This window comes from Mustelus asterias, unplaced genomic scaffold (assembly GCF_964213995.1).
Source record: "Mustelus asterias unplaced genomic scaffold, sMusAst1.hap1.1 HAP1_SCAFFOLD_1120, whole genome shotgun sequence".
Lineage (NCBI taxonomy): Eukaryota > Metazoa > Chordata > Chondrichthyes > Carcharhiniformes > Triakidae > Mustelus > Mustelus asterias.
In genome coordinates this window covers 115,001-121,294 of record NW_027591065.1, presented here as the reverse complement: position 1 = coordinate 121,294, position 6,294 = coordinate 115,001, and the positions used below count along the sequence as shown (strand labels likewise).

General features: G+C 55.8%; 1 pseudogene; it reads right to left on the bottom strand.

The window, feature by feature from the left end:
* Nucleotides 1-3,185: 3,185 nt before the first annotated feature.
* On the bottom strand, nucleotides 3,186-4,394 carry LOC144487907 (plexin-A1 pseudogene; annotated as a pseudogene).
* Nucleotides 4,395-6,294: the final 1,900 nt, after the last annotated feature.

Sequence of the window (6,294 nt, the reverse complement as noted above, 5' to 3'; positions counted from 1 at the left end):
AAATGCGCCCTGTTGTCTGGCACTGTGGCCTGGGAGGCAGTGTACGGAGAAGAGGGTGAGGCGATGAAGGAGAGGCGATGAAGGAGAGGCGATGAAGGAGAGGCGATGGCACGTGTCCCCCCCGCCCTGCCAGCTTGTGATGCTGCTGTTCTGATAGCGCAGGCTTTTCCACCTGATGCCCTCCTGGGGCCCTCCCGATCCCTGCTTCACACTCCATGTCTCTGTAAACAACTTCAGAGCAATCTCCTCGGAATACTGCCAGACCCAAGGGGAACGAGAGAGAGAGATACCTCATTGGGAAACCCTGACTTTCAAACATAAATCTGGCTCTGAGAGATATCTACAGCCCCACAATCAGGCCATTCGGCCCCTCTGCTCACTGCCAGTGTTCCTGCCCCCACACCAGCCTCCTTCTTCATCCCCCCCACCCCCTCCCGCCCATCTCCGCCACTCTTCCCACATTGGATATCCCCACATTGGGAGACAGGGGCAGGTGTAGGCCATTCGGCCCCTTGAGGCTGTTCATCCATTTAAAAACTGTTTAAAAATGCAACATTTAAAAATGCAAGAAACTACAAAGCTCGTGAATGTAGCCCAGTCCATCACGCAAACCAGCCTCCCATCCATTGACTCCATCTACACTTCCCGCTGCCTCGGAAAAGCAGCCGGCATAATCAAGGACCCCACACACCCCGGACATTCTCTCTTCCACCTTCTTCCATCAGGAAAAAGATACAGAAGTCTGAAGTCACGTACCAACCGACTCAAGAACAGCTTCTTCCCTGCTGCTGTCAGACTTTTGAATGGACCTACCTTGCATTGAGTTGATCTTTCTCTACACCCTAGCTATGACTGTAACACTACATTCTGCACTCTCTCCTTTCCTTCTCTATGAACGGTATGTTTTGTCTGTATAGCGCGCAAGAAACAATACTTTTCACTGTATACCAACACGTGATAATAATAAATCAAATATAAAATGATCACGCCTCACCCTCCACCTCAAAGCCATTTTCTCCCCAAATCCTTTGATATCTTTCATATTGTCCGATCTCAGAACAAGTGACTTGGCCTCCCTCCCCCTCACCCCCATGCTGAGAATTCCAAAGATTCACCACCCTCCAAGTGAAGACATTTCTCCTCACCTCAGTCCTACATGGCCTCCCCCATATCCTGAGACTGAGACCCCTTGTTCTCGACCTACCCCCACATCCCCCCCCCGCTACCCTGACTCCCAGCCAGAGGAAAGCATCCCCTTCGTATTCACCCCGTCAAGTCCCGTGAGAATTTTGTAAGCTTCAATGAGGTCGCCTCTCACTCTTCAAAACCCAAGAGAATGCAGGGCCCAATCTCCTCCATCTCTGAATAATCTAACTAAAACATTGGTTAGGCCACAGCTCGAGAATTGTGTGCGGCTCTGGAGTCCGCATTATAAGAGGGAGTGGATAGCACTGGAAAGGGTGTGGGAGGAGATTTACCAGGATGTTGCCTGGGCTGGAGGGTTTTAGTGATGAAGAGAGATTGGATAGACTGGGGTTGTTTTCCTTGGAGCAGAGGAGGCTAAGGGGGGATATGATTGGGACGAATTAGATTTTTGAATGGACCTACCTCGCACTAAGTTGAACTTTCTCTACACCCCGGCTATGACTGTAACACTACATTCTGCACTCTCTCCTTTCCTTCTCTATGAACGATGTGCTTTGTTTGTATAGAGTGCAAGAAACAGCTTTTCACTGTATGTTAATACACGTGACAACAATAAATCAAATCAAAATCAAAGACCTATGCTAGCCCCTTTAAACTAACTCCTCAATTGTCCCCAACTCTACCCCCACCTAGCCCTTGCAATATTTCTCCAATTCCCCACCTTATAATAATAAATCAAATCAAAATCAATCTTTCCCTGTCGAAGAAATACTCTGCTTTTCTGTTTTTCCCACAAACATGGATAACCACACATTTTATCTACCTTATATTCAATCTGCCATGTTCTTACCAACTCACTCACCTGTCCAAGCCCCTCCTATGAAGCCTCCTTGCATCTTCCCCCCAACTCACATTCCCATCCAATTTTGTCCCCGCGTTCAAATCATTGATAAAGATTGTCAATCCATATTGTGTTTATCCAGCTCCCCCCCACCCACCCCCCCACCCCGTCCCGACCCCCACTCCCCTTAAACACATCGACACGATTCACCCCAACCACTCCCTGAGGGAGTGACTTCCACACTCTCCCCGATCTCTGGGTAAAGGGGTTCAATAGGTCTTAATTGATGGATAGAAAGAGGGAGAAAGAAGCGGAGGCGGGGGGGGGGGGGGGGGAGCGGATTAATTCCAGAGCTTAAGACCCTCTGAGGCAGCTGAAGGTACGGCCGCCAATGGAGAAGCAATGGAAAATCGGGACATGCTCGAGAGGCCGGAATTGGAGAAGCGCAAAGATCCCGGAGGGTTGTAGCGGGTTACAGAGATAGGGAGGGGTGTAGGGGCTGGAGGAGGTTACAGAGATAGGGAGGGTTGTAGAGGCTGAAGAAGGCTACAGAGGTAGGGAGGGTTGTAGGGGCTGGAGGAGGTTACAGAGATAGGGAGGATTGTAGGGGCTGGAGGAGGTTACAGAGATTGGGAGGGTTGTAGGGGCCGGAGAAGGTTACAGAGATAGGGAGGGGTGTAGGGGCTGGAGGAGGTTACAGAGATAGGGAGGATTGTAGGGGCTGGAGGAGGTTACAGAGATAGGGAGGGTTGTAGGGGCTGGAGGAGGTCACAGAGAAATGGAGGGTTGTAGGGGGCTGGAGGAGATGACAGAGACAGGGAGGGCTATTGGAGGTTACAGAGATAGGGAGGACTGTAGGGTTGGAGGAGGTTACAGAGCTGGGAGGGTTGTAGGGGCTGGAGGAGGGTACTGAGATAGGGAGGGTTGTAGGGGCTGGAGGAGGTTACAGAGATAGGGAGGGTAGTCAGGGCTGGAGGGTGGGGGATGGAATCCAGGCGTCTGGAGGGGACTAACATGGAGGAATTGGGCGGAGGCGAAAGACAGCTGGAGGGGATGGTGGAGATCAAGGGAGACAGAGGGATAGAGACAGAGAGAGAGAGAGGAAGCCTGGAGTTGGCATGGGCAGGACTGTGCCCCGCAGGTCCCCTGTGCCGCCCGTCACACCCTCCTGCCCCCCCCCACCGGAGCGAGCACTCACCGAGTTGATGCAGACCAGCTCCTTGTTGAGGAGCCAGGGCAGCGAGAGCTTGCCCTCTCCCCGGTAACACGACTGGATGCGGGCCTTGATGCGCTCCTTGATGGAGCCGATGGTGAAGAGGCAGAGCAGGGAATCGCCGGGCGGGTCGGCCCGGTGCTTCTGGCCCCGGGAGAAGACGGCAAAGAGGACGTCCTCGTCCTCGGGCACCCCCAGCGACTGGGCCAGCCGGCGGCCGGGCTTGCCCAGGTGGGCGGCCTGCGCCAGCCGGTACTCCACGCCGTCCCGCGTGCAGCCGATGGGGAACTCCACGTAGGAGTAGAACTTGGAGTCGCCGGCACAGAGGCGCACGATCTTGGAGGTGTAGAAGGGCTCACCGCTGGCGTCGGGCGAGGTCAGCTCCGTGTCGAGCTGCAGCGTGACGAAGTAGACAAAGCGCTGGCTGGCGAAGGCGTAGATGTAGTAGATGTCGAAGGCCGGGAAGCGGGAGAGGGTGTCTGAGGGGATCTTCAGCTGCGAAGACACAAACTCATCCTGGTAGACCAGGCCGAACATGTGGGCATCCTCGGCGTTGGGCGTGAGGCGGCGGCTCGACAGCGTGGGGAAGTACTCCGACTTGCCGGCGATGGAGGTCCCGATAAAGAGGCTGCTTTCGCTGCCGGCCCCTTCCACCGCCACGCCGGCCATGGCGCCCGACTCGTTGACGCTGGAGAGGTAGTGCTCCTTGCGGTGGTGCGGCTCGCCCAGCTTGAAGAGGTCGCCCAGCCGCAGGAACTGGCAGACGCCCTGCCAGACGCTGCCGCAGGCCACCAGCCGGTCGCCCGGGTAATCGATCAGCAGCAGCTTGTTGACGTTGGGGGCTGGCGACAGCCCCTGGGCGCAGGCCCGCACGCTGGGCGGCGGGTAGCAGCGGGCATTGTCCTCCACCGGGCCAGTCAGGTGCAGCCGCAGCTCGCTCAGGTTGCCCGCCAGCTTGTACACGCGGTTGACGGCGCCCAGGAAGACCGCCCCTGTGTCCCGGTGCACCGCCAGGTGCGCCAGCCTGGTGCCCGTCACCGAGAAGCTCCGGAAGTCTGGGCGATGGGCGCCCACCAGGTCCGTGGTCGCTGCCCCCCACAGCATCAGCCCGATCAGGTAGGCGGCCATCTTGGATGCCCTCTGGGCCGCCAACAGCTGGCCCATCCCAGTGGCACCGTCCGCGCGGGAACTCATTCCCCCAACGTCCCTCGTCTCCCTCAGTCCAACTCTATTCCGTCCTCGGAGAACAAATCATTCCTGCAGGAAGAAGAGAAAAGGTTTTTCAGCCAAGTCCCAGCCCTTCTGTGACTCGCGGACACCCTCGGAGCTCCCCCCGCTGGGCCGGAGGGTCAACTGTAGAGAGAGAACTGCATCAAAGGCATCAAATATAACTACTGTAACATCCCCGAGGACCGCCATAAATGTGGGAGCAGCGCACTGTGGGAGGGTCAGTGCTGAGGGAGCGCCGCACTGTCACAGGGACAGTGCTGAGGGAGCACCGCACTGTCGGAGGGTCAGTGCTGAGGGAGCGCTGCATTGTGGGAGGGTCAGTGCTGAGGGAGCGCCGTGCTGAGGGAGCGCCGCACTGTGGGAGGGTCAGTGCTGAGGGAGCGCCGCACTGTGGGAGGGTTAGTGCTCTGAGGGAGCGCTGCATTGTGGGAGGGTCAGTGCTGAGGGAGTGCCGCACTGTGGGAGGGTCAGTGCTGAGGGAGCGCCGCACTGTCGGAGGGTCAGTGCTGAGGGAGCGCCGCACTGTGGGAGGGTTAGTGCTCTGAGGGAGCGCCGCACTGTGGGAGGGTCAGTGCTGAGGGAGCGCCGCATTGTGGGAGGGTCAGTGCTGAGGGAGCGCCGCACTGTCAAAAGGATTGTCTTTCGATATAAGACATTAAAGTCGGGATCCCCATTTTCCCCCTCAGGTGGATGCAAAAAATCCCACAGATACTATTGGAAAACATCTGGATGGTATGTGTATGTGTGTGTATCTGTGCGTGTGTATGTGTGAGAGAGAGTGTGTGTATTTGTGTGTGTATGTCGGTGTGTGCGTATATGTGTATGTGTGCGTATATGTATGCGTGCGTATATGCGTGTGTGTGTGAGAGAATGTATGTGTGTATATGTGTGTGTGTGAGAGAGTGTATGTATATGTGTGTGTATATGAGAGTGTGTGTGTGTGTATGTGCATATGAGTGTGTGTATTTGTATGAGTGTGTGAGAGAGTGTGTGTATATTTGTGTGTGTATATATATATGTGTGTGTGTGTATATATGTGTGTGTGTGTGAATGTGTGTACATGTATGTTTGTGTGTGTGCATATGTTTGTGAGTGCGTGCATATGTATGAGTGTGTGTGTGTATATGTGTGTGTGTGTGTATATGTACATGTGTGCGTGTGTGTATGTGCGTGTGTGTATACGTGTGTGTGTGTGTGTGTATGTGTGTGTGTGTTGGGTTGGGGGTTGGGTTGGGTGGGGAGGGGGTGAGTGGCGGGGTTGGGTGGGGAGGGGGTGGGTGGGGGGGTTGGGTTGGGTGGGGAGGGGGTGGGTAGGGGGGTTGGGTGGGGAGGGGGTGGGTCGGGGGGGTTGGGTTGGGTGGGGAGGAAGTGGGTGGTGGGGTTGGGGTGCGTGGGGGGGTTGGTTGGGGAGGGGTGGGTGGTGGCGGGGGTTGGGTTGGGTGGGGAGGGGCTGGGTGGGAAGGGGGGATTGGGTGGGGAGGGGGTGAGGAGGGGTTGTCCTGTGATCAATATTTATCCTGCAATCGACAAGAAAGTTGTTGATTGGGCTCAGCACGGCTGCAGTGTGTGGAATCTTACTGTGCGCCGGTGAACACACTTTGAACAAAAGCTATTGGCTGTGAGGTTGGAGGTTGACGGGGAATGCAAAATCTTTCTTCCCATGGGGGATGAGGTGGGGGGAGCAGGAATTCAACAGTCATCCTCTCTCTCTCTCTCTCTCTCTCTTCCTTCTTCTGTCCATCCGTCCTCCTACCTTTTCACACCTTTCCTCCCTCTCTCTCCCTCCCCCTTTCTTCTCCTTCTTCCTCCCTCCTCCCCAGCATCCTGTTTCTCCCTCATTCCCCTCGCTCTTTGTCTCCCCTTC